Source organism: Triturus cristatus, chromosome 7, assembly GCF_964204655.1.
Source record: "Triturus cristatus chromosome 7, aTriCri1.1, whole genome shotgun sequence".
Taxonomy (NCBI): domain Eukaryota; kingdom Metazoa; phylum Chordata; class Amphibia; order Caudata; family Salamandridae; genus Triturus; species Triturus cristatus.
Window position 1 is genome coordinate 100683778 of NC_140590.1, and position 15045 is coordinate 100698822.

A 15045-nucleotide genomic window follows, 5' to 3' on the forward strand; every position below is an offset into this window, starting at 1 on the left:
CTGTGGGTCTACAGCACCTGCTCTCTTACCCGTACTAGAAAGATACAGCATCTCTTGCATTACCTGTGATAGACTGAGCTGCACTTGTAAGGGCAGTGGAGGACTGTGGAACCGCAGCACCTGCTCTCTTACCAGTACTAGAATGATACAGCATCTCTTGCATTACCTGTGATAGACTGAGCTGCACTTGTAAGGGCAGTGGAGGACTGTGGAACCGCAGCACCTGCTCTCTTGCCAGTACTAGAATGATACAGCATCTCTTGCATTACCTGTGATAGACTGAGCTGCACGTGTAAGGGCAGTGGAGGACTGTGGGTCCGCAGCACCTGCTCTCTTACCAGTACTAGAATGATACAGCATCTCTTGCATTACCTGTGATAGACTGAGCTGCACTTGTAAGGGCAGTGGAGGAGTGTGGACCCGAAGCACCTGCTCTCTTACCAGTACTAGAATGATACAGCATCTCTTGCATTACCTGTGATAGACTGAGATGCACTTGTAAGGGCAGTGGAGGAGTTTGAACCCACAGCACCTGCTTTCTTACCAGTACTAGAATGATAAGCAACTCTTGCATTAACTGCGATAGACTGAGCTGCACTTGTAAGGGCAGTGGAGGAGTGTGGACCCGCAACACCTGCTCTCTTACCAGTACTGGAATGATTCAGCATCTCTTGCATTACCTGCGATAGACTGAGCTGCACGTAGAAGGGCAGTGGAGGACTATGGAACCGCAGCAGCTGCTCTCTTACCAGTACTAGAATGATACAGCATCTCTTGCATTACCTGCGATAGACTGAGCTGCACTTGTAAGGGCAGTGGATGAGTATGGACCCGCAGCACCTGCTCTCTTACCAGTACTAGAATGATACAGCATCTCTTGCATTACCTGTGATAGACTGAGCTGCACGTGGAGGGGCAGTGGAGGACTGTGGGTCCGCAGCACCTGCTCTCTTACCAGTGCTAGAATGATACAGCATCTCTTGCATTACCTGCGATAGACTGAGCTGCACATGTAAGGGAAGTGGAGGACTGTGGACCCGCAGCACCTGCTCTCTTACCAGTACTAGAATGATACAGCATCTCTTGCATTACCTGCGATAGACTGAGCTGCACTTGTAAGGGCAGTGGATGAGTGTGGACCCGCAGCACCTGCTCTCTTACCAGTACTAGAATGATACAGCATCTCTTGCATTACCTGCGATAGACTGAGCTGCACGTGTAAGGGCAGTGGAGGACTGTGGGTCTGTAGCACCTGCTCTCTTACCAGTACTAGAATGATACAGCATCTCTTGCATTACCTGCGATAGACTGAGCTGCACGTGTAAGGTCAGTGGAGGACTGTGGGCCTGAAGCACCTGCTCTCTTACCAGTACTAGAATGATACAGCATCTCTTGCATTACCTGTGATACACTAAGCTGCTCTTCTAAGGGTAGTGGAGGACTGTGGGTCCGCAGCACCTGCTCTCTTACCAGTACTAGAATGATACAGCATCTCTTGCATTACTTGCGATAGACTGAGCTGCACGTGGAAGGGCAGTGGAGGACTGTGGGTCCGCAGCACCTGCTCTCTTACCAGTACTAGAATGATACAGCATCTCTTGCATTACCTGCGATAGACTGAGCTGCACATGTAAGGGCAGTGGAGGACTGTGGACCCGCAGCACCTGCTCTCTTACCAGTACTAGAATGATACAGCATCTCTTGCATTACCTGTGATAGACTGAGCTGCACTTGTAAGGGCAGTGGAGGACTGTGGGTCTGCAGCACCTGCTCTCTTACCAGTACTAGAAAGATACAGCATCTCTTGCATTACCTGCGATAGACTGAGCTGCACTTGTAACGGCAGTGGAGGACTGTGGGTCTACAGCACCTGCTCTCTTACCAGTACTAGAATGATACAGCATCTCTTGCATTACCTGTGATAGACTGAGCTGCACATGTAAGGGCAGTGGAGGACTGAGGAACCGCAGCACCTGCTCTCTTACCAGTACTAGAATGATACAGCATCTCTTGCATTACCTGTGAAAGACTGAGCTGCACTTGTAAGGGCAGTGGAGGAATGTGGTCCCGCAGCACCTGCACTCTTACCAGTTCTAGAATGATACAGCATCTCTTGCATTACCTGTGATAGACTAAGCTGCTCTTCTAAGGGTAGTGGAGGACTGTGGGTCTGCAGCACCTGCTCTCTTACCAGTACTAGAATGATACAGCATCTCTTGCATTACCTGTGATAGACTGAGCTGCACTTGTAAGGGCAGTGGAGGAGTGTGGACCCATAGCACCTGCTCTCTTACCAGTACTAGAATGATACAGCATCTCTTGCATTACCTGTGATAGACTGAGCTCCACGGGTAAGGGCAGTGGAGGACTGTGGGTCCGCAGCACCTGCTCTCTTACCAGTACTAGAATGATACAGCATCTCTTTCATTACCTGTGATAGACTGAGCTGCTCATCTAAGGGTAGTGGAGGACTGTGGACCCGCAGCACCTGCTCTCTTACCAGTACTAGAATGATACAGCATCTCTTGCATTACCTGTGATAGACTGAGCTGCATGTGTAAGGGCAGTGGAGGACTGTGGGTCCGCAGCACCTGCTCTCTTACCAGTACTAGAATGATACAGCATCTCTTGCATTACCTGCAATAGACTGAGCTGCACGTGTAAGGGCAGTGGAGGACTGGGGACCCGCAGCACCTGCTCTCTTACCAGTACTAGAATGATACAGCATCTCTTGCATTACCTGTGATACACTGAGCTGCACGTGTAAGGGCAGTGGAGGACTGTGGGTCTGCAGCACCTGCTCTCGTACCAGTACTAGAATGATACAGCATCTCTTGCATTACCTGTGATAGACTGAGCTGCACTTGTAAGGGCAGTGGAGGACTGTGGACCCACAGCACCTGCTCTCTTACCAGTACTAGAATGATACAGCATCTCTTTCATTACCTGTGATAGACTGAGCTGCACTTGTAAGGGCAGTGGAGGACTGTGGGTCCGCAGCACCTGCTCTCTTACTAGTACTAGAATGATACAGCATCTCTTGCATTACCTGCGATAGACTGAGCTGCACTTGCAAGGGCAGTGGTGGACTGTGGGTCCGCAGCACCTGCTCTCTTACCAGTACTAGAATGATGCAGCATCTCTTGCATTACCTGCGATAGACTGAGCTGCACTTGTAAGGGCAGTGGAGGACTGTGGACCCGCAGCACCTGCTCTCTTACCAGTACTAGAATGATACAGCATCTCTTGCATTACCTGCGATAGACTGAGCTGCACGTGTAAGGGCAGTGGAGGACTGTGGGTCCGCAGCACCTGCTCTCTTACCAGTACTAGAATGATACAGCATCTCTTGCATTACCTGCGATAGACTGAGCTGCAAGTGTAAGGGCAGTGGAGGACTGTGGGTCCGCAGCACCTGCTCTCTTACCAGTACTAGAATGATACAGCATCTCTTGCATTACCTGCGATAGACTGAGCTGCTCATCTAAGGGTAGTGGAGGACTGTGGACCCGCAGCACCTGCTCTCTTACCAGTACTAGAATGATACAGCATCTGTTGCATTACCTGTGATAGACTGAGCTGCATGTGTAAGGGCAGTGGAGGACTGTGGGTCCGCAGCACCTGCTCTCCTACCAGTACTAGAATGATACAGCATCTCTTGCATTATCTGCGATAGACTGAGCTGCACGTGTAAGGGCAGTGGAGGACTGTGGACCCGCAGCACCTGCTCTCTTACCAGTACTAGAATGATACAGCATCTCTTGCATTACCTGTGATAGACTGAGCTGCACGTGTAAGGGCAGTGGAGGACTGTGGGTCTGCAGCACCTGCTCTCGTACCAGTACTAGAATGATACAGCATCTCTTGCATTACCTGTGATAGACTGAGCTGCACTTGTAAGGGCAGTGGAGGACTGTGGGTCCGCAGCACCTGCTCTCTTACCAGTACTAGAATGATACAGCATCTCTTGCATTACCTGCGATAGACTGAGCTGCACTTGTAAGGGCAGTGGAGGACTGTGGGTCCGCAGCACCTGCTCTCTTACCAGTACTAGAATGATGCAGCATCTCTTGCATTACCTGCGAAGACTGAGCTGCACTTGTAAGGGCAGTGGAGGACTGTGGACCCGCAGCACCTGCTCTCTTACCAGTACTAGAATGATACAGCATCTCTTGCATTACCTGCGATAGACTGAGCTGCACGTGTAAGGGCAGTGGAGGACTGTGGGTCCGCAGCACCTGCTCTCTTACCAGTACTAGAATGATACAGCATCTCTTGCATTACCTGCGACAGACTGAGCTGCAAGTGTAAGGGCAGTGGAGGACTGTGGGTCCACAGCACCTGCTCTCTTACCAGTACTAGAATGATACAGCATCTCTTGCATTACCTGCGATAGACTGAGCTGCACTTGTAAGGGCAGTGGAGGACTGTGGGTCCGCAGCACCTGCTCTCTTACCAGTACTAGAATGATGCAGCATCTCTTGCATTACCTGTGAAGACTGAGCTGCACTTGTAAGGGCAGTGGAGGACTGTGGACCCGCAGCACCTGCTCTCTTACCAGTACTAGAATGATACAGCATCTCTTGCATTACCTGCGATAGACTGAGCTGCACGTGTAAGGGCAGTGGAGGACTGTGGGTCCGCAGCACCTGCTCTCTTACCAGTACTAGAATGATACAGCATCTCTTGCATTACCTGCGATAGACTGAGCTGCACATGTAAGGGCAGTGGAGGACTGTGGACCCGCAGCACCTGCTCTCTTACCAGTACTAGAATGATACAGCATCTCTTGCATTACCTGCGATAGACTGAGCTGCACGTGTAAGGGCAGTGGAGGACTGTGGGTCTGCAGCACCTGCTCTCGTACCAGTACTAGAATGATACAGCATCTCTTGCATTACCTGTGATAGACTGAGCTGCACTTGTAAGGGCAGTGGAGGACTGTGGGTCCACAGCACCTGCTCTCTTACCAGTACTAGAATGATACAGCATCTCTTGCATTACCTGCGATAGACTGAGCTGCACGTGTAAGGGCAGTGGAGGACTGTGGGTCTGCAGCACCTGCTCTCGTACCAGTACTAGAATGATACAGCATCTCTTGCATTACCTGTGATAGACTGAGCTGCACTTGTAAGGGCAGTGGAGGACTGTGGACCCGCAGCACCTTCTCTCTTACCAGTACTAGAATGATACAGCATCTCTTGCATTACCTGTGATAGACTGAGCTGCACTTGTAAGGGCAGTGGAGGACTGTGGACCCGCAGCACCTTCTCTCTTACCAGTACTAGAATGATACAGCATCTCTTGCATTACCTGTGATAGACTGAGCTGCACTTGTAAGGGCAGTGGAGGACTGTGGGTCCGCAGCACCTGCTCTCTTACCAGTACTAGAATGATACAGCATCTCTTGCATTACCTGCGATAGACTGAGCTGCACTTGTAAGGGCAGTGGAGGACTGTGGGTCCGCAGCACCTGCTCTCTTACCAGTATTAGAATGATGCAGCATCTCTTGCATTACCTGCGATAGACTGAGCTGCACTTGTAAGGGCAGTGGAGGACTGTGGTCCTGCAGCACCTGCTCTCTTACCACTACTAGAATGACACAGCATCTCTTGCATTACCTGCGATAGACTGAGCTGCACGTGTAAGGGCAGTGGAGGACTGTGGGTCCGCAGCACCTGCTCTCTTACCAGTACTAGAATGATACAGCATCTCTTGCATTACCTGCGATAGACTGAGCTGCAAGTGTAAGGGCAGTGGAGGACTGTGGGTCCGCAGCACCTGCTCTCTTACCAGTACTAGAATGATACAGCATCTCTTGCATTACCTGCGATAGACTGAGCTGCACATGTAAGGGCAGTGGAGGACTGTGGACCCGCAGCACCTGCTCTCTTACCAGTACTAGAATGATACAGCATCTCTTGCATTACCTGCGATAGACTGAGCTGCACGTGTAAGGGCAGTAGAGGACTGTGGACCCGCAGCACCTGCTCTCTTACCAGTACTAGAATGATACAGCATCTCTTGCATTACCTGTGATAGACTGAGCTGCACTTGTAAGGGCAGTGGATGAGTGTGGACCCGCAGCACCTGCTCTCTTACCAGTACTAGAATGATACAGCATCTCTTGCATTACCTGCGATAGACTGAGCTGCACGTGTAAGGGCAGTGGAGGACTGTGGGTCTGTAGCACCTGCTCTCCTACCAGTACTAGAATGATACAGCATCTCTTGCATTACCTGCGATAGACTGAGCTGCACGTGTAAGGTCAGTGGAGGACTGTGGGCCTGACGCACCTGCTCTCTTACCAGTACTAGAATGATACAGCATCTCTTGCATTACCTGTGATACACTAAGCTGCTCTTCTAAGGGTAGTGGAGGACTGTGGGTCCGCAGCACCTGCTCTCTTACCAGTACTAGAATGATACAGCATCTCTTGCATTACTTGCGATAGACTGAGCTGCACGTGGAAGGGCAGTGGAGGACTGTGGGTCCGCAGCACCTGCTCTCTTACCAGTACTAGAATGATACAGCATCTCTTGCATTACCTGCGATAGACTGAGCTGCACATGTAAGGGCAGTGGAGGACTGTGGACCCGCAGCACCTGCTCTCTTACCAGTACTAGAATGATACAGCATCTCTTGCATTACCTGTGATAGACTGAGCTGCACTTGTAAGGGCAGTGGAGGACTGTGGGTCTGCAGCACCTGCTCTCTTACCAGTACTAGAAAGATACAGCATCTCTTGCATTACCTGCGATAGACTGAGCCGCACTTGTAACGGCAGTGGAGGACTGTGGGTCTACAGCACCTGCTCTCTTACCAGTACTAGAATGATACAGCATCTCTTGCATTACCTGTGATAGACTGAGCTGCACATGTAAGGGCAGTGGAGGACTGTGGAACCGCAGCACCTGCTCTCTTACCAGTACTAGAATGATACAGCATCTCTTGCATTACCTGTGAAAGACTGAGCTGCCCTTGTAAGGGCAGTGGAGGAATGTGGTCCCGCAGCACCTGCACTCTTACCAGTTCTAGAATGATACAGCATCTCTTGCATTACCTGTGATAGACTAAGCTGCTCTTCTAAGGGTAGTGGAGGACTGTGGGTCTGCAGCACCTGCTCTCTTACCAGTACTAGAATGATACAGCATCTCTTGCATTACCTGTGATAGACTGAGCTGCACTTGTAAGGGCAGTGGAGGAGTGTGGACCCATAGCACCTGCTCTCTTACCAGTACTAGAATGATACAGCATCTCTTGCATTGCCTGTGATAGACTGAGCTCCACGGGTAAGGGCAGTGGAGGACTGTGGGTCCGCAGCACCTGCTCTCTTACCAGTACTAGAATGATACAGCATCTCTTTCATTACCTGTGATAGACTGAGCTGCTCATCTAAGGGTACTGGAGGACTGTGGACCCCCAGCACCTGCTCTCTTACCAGTACTAGAATGATACAGCATCTCTTGCATTACCTGTGATAGACTGAGCTGCATGTGTAAGGGCAGTGGAGGACTGTGGGTCCGCAGCACCTGCTCTCTTACCAGTACTAGAATGATACAGCATCTCTTGCATTACCTGTGATAGACTGAGCTGCACTTGTAAGGGCAGTGGAGGAGTGTGGACCCGTAGCACCTGCTCTCTTACCAGTACTAGAATGATACAGCATCTCTTGCATTACCTGCGATAGACTGAGCTGCACTTGTAAGGGCAGTGGAGGACTGTGGGTCCGCAGCACCTGCTCTCTTACCAGTACTAGAATGATGCAGCATCTCTTGCATTACCTGCGATAGACTGAGCTGCACTTGTAAGGGCAGTGGAGGACTGTGGACCCGCAGCACCTGCTCTCTTACCAGTACTAGAATGATACAGCATCTCTTGCATTACCTGCGATAGACTGAGCTGCACGTGTAAGGGCAGTGGATGACTGTGGGTCCGCAGCACCTGCTCTCTTACCAGTACTAGAATGATACAGCATCTCTTGCATTACCTGCGATAGACTGAGCTGCAAGTGTAAGGGCAGTGGAGGACTGTGGGTCCACAGCACCTGCTCTCTTACCAGTACTAGAATGATACAGCATCTCTTGCATTACCTGCGATAGACTGAGCTGCACATGTAAGGTCAGTGGAGGACTGTGGGCCTGACGCACCTGCTCTCTTACCAGTACTAGAATGATACAGCATCTCTTGCATTACCTGTGATACACTAAGCTGCTCTTCTAAGGGTAGTGGAGGACTGTGGGTCCGCAGCACCTGCTCTCTTACCAGTACTAGAATGATACAGCATCTCTTGCATTACTTGCGATAGACTGAGCTGCACGTGGAAGGGCAGTGGAGGACTGTGGGTCCGCAGCACCTGCTCTCTTACCAGTACTAGAATGATACAGCATCTCTTGCATTACCTGCGATAGACTGAGCTGCACATGTAAGGGCAGTGGAGGACTGTGGACCCGCAGCACCTGCTCTCTTACCAGTACTAGAATGATACAGCATCTCTTGCATTACCTGTGATAGACTGAGCTGCACTTGTAAGGGCAGTGGAGGACTGTGGGTCTGCAGCACCTGCTCTCTTACCAGTACTAGAAAGATACAGCATCTCTTGCATTACCTGCGATAGACTGAGCCGCACTTGTAACGGCAGTGGAGGACTGTGGGTCTACAGCACCTGCTCTCTTACCAGTACTAGAATGATACAGCATCTCTTGCATTACCTGTGATAGACTGAGCTGCACATGTAAGGGCAGTGGAGGACTGTGGAACCGCAGCACCTGCTCTCTTACCAGTACTAGAATGATACAGCATCTCTTGCATTACCTGTGAAAGACTGAGCTGCCCTTGTAAGGGCAGTGGAGGAATGTGGTCCCGCAGCACCTGCACTCTTACCAGTTCTAGAATGATACAGCATCTCTTGCATTACCTGTGATAGATTAAGCTGCTCTTCTAATGGTAGTGGAGGACTGTGGGTCTGCAGCACCTGCTCTCTTACCAGTACTAGAATGATACAGCATCTCTTGCATTACCTGTGATAGACTGAGCTGCACTTGTAAGGGCAGTGGAGGAGTGTGGACCCATAGCACCTGCTCTCTTACCAGTACTAGAATGATACAGCATCTCTTGCATTACCTGTGATAGACTGAGCTCCACGGGTAAGGGCAGTGGAGGACTGTGGGTCCGCAGCACCTGCTCTCTTACCAGTACTAGAATGATACAGCATCTCTTTCATTACCTGTGATAGACTGAGCTGCTCATCTAAGGGTACTGGAGGACTGTGGACCCCCAGCACCTGCTCTCTTACCAGTACTAGAATGATACAGCATCTCTTGCATTACCTGTGATAGACTGAGCTGCATGTGTAAGGGCAGTGGAGGACTGTGGGTCCGCAGCACCTGCTCTCTTACCAGTACTAGAATGATACAGCATCTCTTGCATTACCTGTGATAGACTGAGCTGCACTTGTAAGGGCAGTGGAGGAGTGTGGACCCGTAGCACCTGCTCTCTTACCAGTACTAGAATGATACAGCATCTCTTGCATTACCTGCGATAGACTGAGCGGCATGTGTAAGGGCAGTGGAGGACTGTGAACCCACAGCACCTGCTCTCTTACCAGTACTAGAATGATACAGCATCTCTTGCATTACCTGTGATAGACTGAGCTGCTCTTCTAAGGGTAGTGGAGGACTGTGGGTCTACAGCACCTGCTCTCTTACCAGTACTAGAATGATACAGCATCTCTTTCATTACCTGTGATAGACTGAGCTGCACTTGTAAGGGCAGTGGAGGACTGTGGGTCTACAGCACCTGCTCTCTTACTAGTACTAGAATGATACAGCATCTCTTGCATTACCTGCGATAGACTGAGCTGCACTTGTAAGGGCAGTGGAGGAATGTGGACCTGCAGCACCTGCTCTCTTACCAGTACTAGAATGATACAGCATCTCTTGCATTACCTGCGATAGACTGAGCTGCACTTGTAAGGGCAGTGGAGGAGTTTGAACCCACAGCACCTGCTTTCTTACCAGTACTAGAATGATAAGCACCTCTTGCATTACCTGTGATAGACTGAGCTGCACTTGTAAGGGCAGTGGAGGAATGTGGACCCGCAGCACCTGCTCTCTTACCAGTACTAGAATGATACAGCATCTCTTGCATTACCTGCGATAGACTGAGCTGCACTTGTAAGGGCAGTGGAGGAGTTTGAACCCACAGCACCTGCTTTCTTACCAGTACTAGAATGATAAGAATCTCTTGCATTAACTGTGATAGACTGAGCTGCACTTGTAAGGGCACTGGAGGAGTGTGGACCCGCAGCACCTGCTCTCTTACCAGTACTAGAATGATTCAGCATCTCTTGCATTACCTGCGATAGACTGAGCTGCACTTGTAAGGGCAGTGGAGGAGTGTGGACCCGCAGCACCTGCTCTCTTACCAGTTCTAGAATGATACAGCATCTCTTGCATTACCTGCGATAGACTGAGCTGCACGTGTAAGGGCAGTGGAGGACTGTGGGTCTGTAGCACCTGCTTTCTTACCAGTACTAGAATGATACAGCATCTCTTGCATTACCTGCGATAGACTGAGCTGCACGTGTAAGGGCAGTGGAGGATTGTGGGCCTGTAGCACATGCTCTCTTACCAGTACTAGAATGATACAGTATCTCTTGCATTACCTGTGATAGACTAAGCTGCTCTTCTAAGGGTAGTGGAGGACTGTGGGTCTGCAGCACCTGCTCTCTTACCAGTACTAGAATGATACAGCATCTCTTGCATTACCTGCGATAGACTGAGCTGCACGTGGAAGGGCAGTGGAGGACTGTGGGTCCGCAGCACCTGCTCTCTTACCAGTACTAGAATGATACAGCATCTCTTGCATTACCTGCGATAGACTGAGCTGCACATGTAAGGGCAGTGGAGGACTGTGGACCCGCAGCACCTGCTCTCTTACCAGTACTAGAATGATACAGCATCTCTTGCATTACCTGTGATAGACTGAGCTGCACTTGTAAGGGCAGTGGAGGACTGTGGGTCTGCAGCACCTGCTCTCTTACCAGTACTAGAATGATACAGCATCTCTTGCATTACCTGCGATAGACTGAGCTGCACTTGTAAGGGCAGTGGAGGACTGTGGGTCTACAGCACCTGCTCTCTTACCAGTACTAGAATGATACAGCATCTCTTGCATTACCTGTGATAGACTGAGCTGCACATGTAAGGGCAGTGGAGGGCTGTGGAACCGCAGCACCTGCTCTCTTACCAGTACTAGAATGATACAGCATCTCTTGCATTACCTGTGATAGACTGAGCTGCACTTGTAAGGGCAGTGGAGGAGTGTGGACCCACAGCACCTGCTCTCTTACCAGTACTAGAATGATACAGCATCTCTTGCATTACCTGTGATAGACTGAGCTGCTCTTCTAAGGGTAGTGGAGGACTGTGGGTCTACAGCACCTGCTCTCTTACCCGTACTAGAAAGATACAGCATCTCTTGCATTACCTGTGATAGACTGAGCTGCACTTGTAAGGGCAGTGGAGGACTGTGGAACCGCAGCACCTGCTCTCTTACCAGTACTAGAATGATACAGCATCTCTTGCATTACCTGTGATAGACTGAGCTGCACGTGTAAGGGCAGTGGAGGACTGTGGGTCCGCAGCACCTGCTCTCTTACCAGTACTAGAATGATACAGCATCTCTTGCATTACCTGTGATAGACTGAGCTGCACTTGTAAGGGCAGTGGGGGAGTGTGGACCCGAAGCACCTGCTCTCTTACCAGTACTAGAATGATACAGCATCTCTTGCATTACCTGTGATAGACTGAGATGCACTTGTAAGGGCAGTGGAGGAGTTTGAACCCACAGCACCTGCTTTCTTACCAGTACTAGAATGATAAGCATCTCTTGCATTAACTGTGATAGACTGTGCTGCACTTGTAAGGGCAGTGGAGGAGTGTGGACCCGCAACACCTGCTCTCTTACCAGTACTGGAATGATTCAGCATCTCTTGCATTACCTGCGATCGACTGAGCTGCACGTAGAAGGGCAGTGGAGGACTATGGAACCGCAGCAGCTGCTCTCTTACCAGTACTAGAATGATACAGCATCTCTTGCATTACCTGCGATAGACTGAGCTGCACTTGTAAGGGCAGTGGATGAGTGTGGACCCGCAGCACCTGCTCTCTTACCAGTACTAGAATGATACAGCATCTCTTGCATTACCTGCGATAGACTGAGCTGCATGTGTAAGGGCAGTGGAGGACTGTGGGTCTGTAGCACCTGCTCTCTTACCAGTACTAGAATGATACAGCATCTCTTGCATTACCTGTGATAGACTGAGCTTCACTTGTAAGGGGAGTGGAGGACTGTGGGTCTGCAGCACCTGCTCTCTTACCAGTACTAGAATGATACAGCATCTCTTGCATTACTTGTGATAGACTGAGCTGCATGTGTAAGGACAGCGGAGGACTGTGGGTCTGCAGCACCTGCTCTCTTACCAGTACTAGAATGATGCAGCATCTCTTGCATTACCTGCGATAGACTGAGCTGCACTTGTAAGGGCAGTGGAGGACTGTGGGTCCGCAGCACCTGCTCTCTTACCAGTACTAGAATGATACAGCATCTCTTGCATTACCTGCGATAGACTGAGCTGCACGTGTAAGGGCAGTGGAGGACTGTGGACCCGCAGTACCTGCTCTCTTACCAGTACTAGAAAGATACAGCATCTCTTGCATTACCTGTGATAGACTGAGCTGCACGTGGAGGGGCAGTGGAGGACTGTGGGTCCGCAGCACCTGCTCTCTTACCCGTACTAGAAAGATACAGCATCTCTTGCATTACCTGTGATAGACTGAGCTGCACTTGTAAGGGCAGTGGAAGAGTATGGACCCGTAGCACCTGCTCTCTTACCAGTACTAGAATGATACAGCATCTCTTTCATTACCTGTGATAGACTGCGCTGCACTTGTAAGGGCAATCGAGGACTCTGGGTCTACAGCACCTGCTCTCTTACTAGTACTAGAATGATACAGCATCTCTTGCATTACCTGCGATAGACTGAGCTGCACTTGTAAGGGCAGTGGAGGAATGTGGACCTGCAGCACCTGCTCTCTTACCAGTACTAGAATGATACAGCATCTCTTGCATTACCTGCGATAGACTGAGCTGCACTTGTAAGGGCAGTGGAGGAGTTTGAACCCACAGCACCTGCTTTCTTACCAGTACTAGAATGATAAGCACCTCTTGCATTACCTGTGATAGACTGAGCTGCACTTGTAAGGGCAGTGGAGGAATGTGGACCCGCAGCACCTGCTCTCTTACCAGTACTAGAATGATACAGCATCTCTTGCATTACCTGCGATAGACTGAGCTGCACTTGTAAGGGCAGTGGAGGAGTTTGAACCCACAGCACCTGCTTTCTTACCAGTACTAGAATGATAAGAATCTCTTGCATTAACTGTGATAGACTGAGCTGCACTTGTAAGGGCACTGGAGGAGTGTGGACCCGCAGCACCTGCTCTCTTACCAGTACTAGAATGATTCAGCATCTCTTGCATTACCTGCGATAGACTGAGCTGCACTTGTAAGGGCAGTGGAGGAGTGTGGACCCGCACCACCTGCTCTCTTACCAGTTCTAGAATGATACAGCATCTCTTGCATTACCTGCGATAGACTGAGCTGCACGTGTAAGGGCAGTGGAGGACTGTGGGTCTGTAGCACCTGCTCTCTTACCAGTACTAGAATGATACAGCATCTCTTGCATTACCTGCGATAGACTGAGCTGCACGTGTAAGGGCAGTGGAGGACTGTGGGCCTGTAGCACATGCTCTCTTACCAGTACTAGAATGATACAGTATCTCTTGCATTACCTGTGATAGACTAAGCTGCTCTTCTAAGGGTAGTGGAGGACTGTGGGTCTGCAGCACCTGCTCTCTTACCAGTACTAGAATGATACAGCATCTCTTGCATTACCTGCGATAGACTGAGCTGCACGTGGAAGGGCAGTGGAGGACTGTGGGTCCGCAGCACCTGCTCTCTTACCAGTACTAGAATGATACAGCATCTCTTGCATTACCTGCGATAGACTGAGCTGCACATGTAAGGGCAGTGGAGGACTGTGGACCCGCAGCACCTGCTCTCTTACCAGTACTAGAATGATACAGCATCTCTTGCATTACCTGTGATAGACTGAGCTGCACTTGTAAGGGCAGTGGAGGACTGTGGGTCTGCAGCACCTGCTCTCTTACCAGTACTAGAATGATACAGCATCTCTTGCATTACCTGCGATAGACTGAGCTGCACTTGTAAGGGCAGTGGAGGACTGTGGGTCTACAGCACCTGCTCTCTTACCAGTACTAGAATGATACAGCATCTCTTGCATTACCTGTGATAGACTGAGCTGCACATGTAAGGGCAGTGGAGGGCTGTGGAACCGCAGCACCTGCTCTCTTACCAGTACTAGAATGATACAGCATCTCTTGCATTACCTGTGATAGACTGAGCTGCACTTGTAAGGGCAGTGGAGGAGTGTGGACCCACAGCACCTGCTCTCTTACCAGTACTAGAATGATACAGCATCTCTTGCATTACCTGTGATAGACTGAGCTGCTCTTCTAAGGGTAGTGGAGGACTGTGGGTCTACAGCACCTGCTCTCTTACCCGTACTAGAAAGATACAGCATCTCTTGCATTACCTGTGATAGACTGAGCTGCACTTGTAAGGGCAGTGGAGGACTGTGGAACCGCAGCACCTGCTCTCTTACCAGTACTAGAATGATACAGCATCTCTTGCATTACCTGTGATAGACTGAGCTGCACGTGTAAGGGCAGTGGAGGACTGTGGGTCCGCAGCACCTGCTCTCTTACCAGTACTAGAATGATACAGCATCTCTTGCATTACCTGTGATAGACTGAGCTGCACTTGTAAGGGCAGTGGAGGAGTGTGGACCCGAAGCACCTGCTCTCTTACCAGTACTAGAATGATACAGCATCTCTTGCATTACCTGTGATAGACTGAGATGCACTTGTAAGGGCAGTGGAGGAGTTTGAACCCACAGC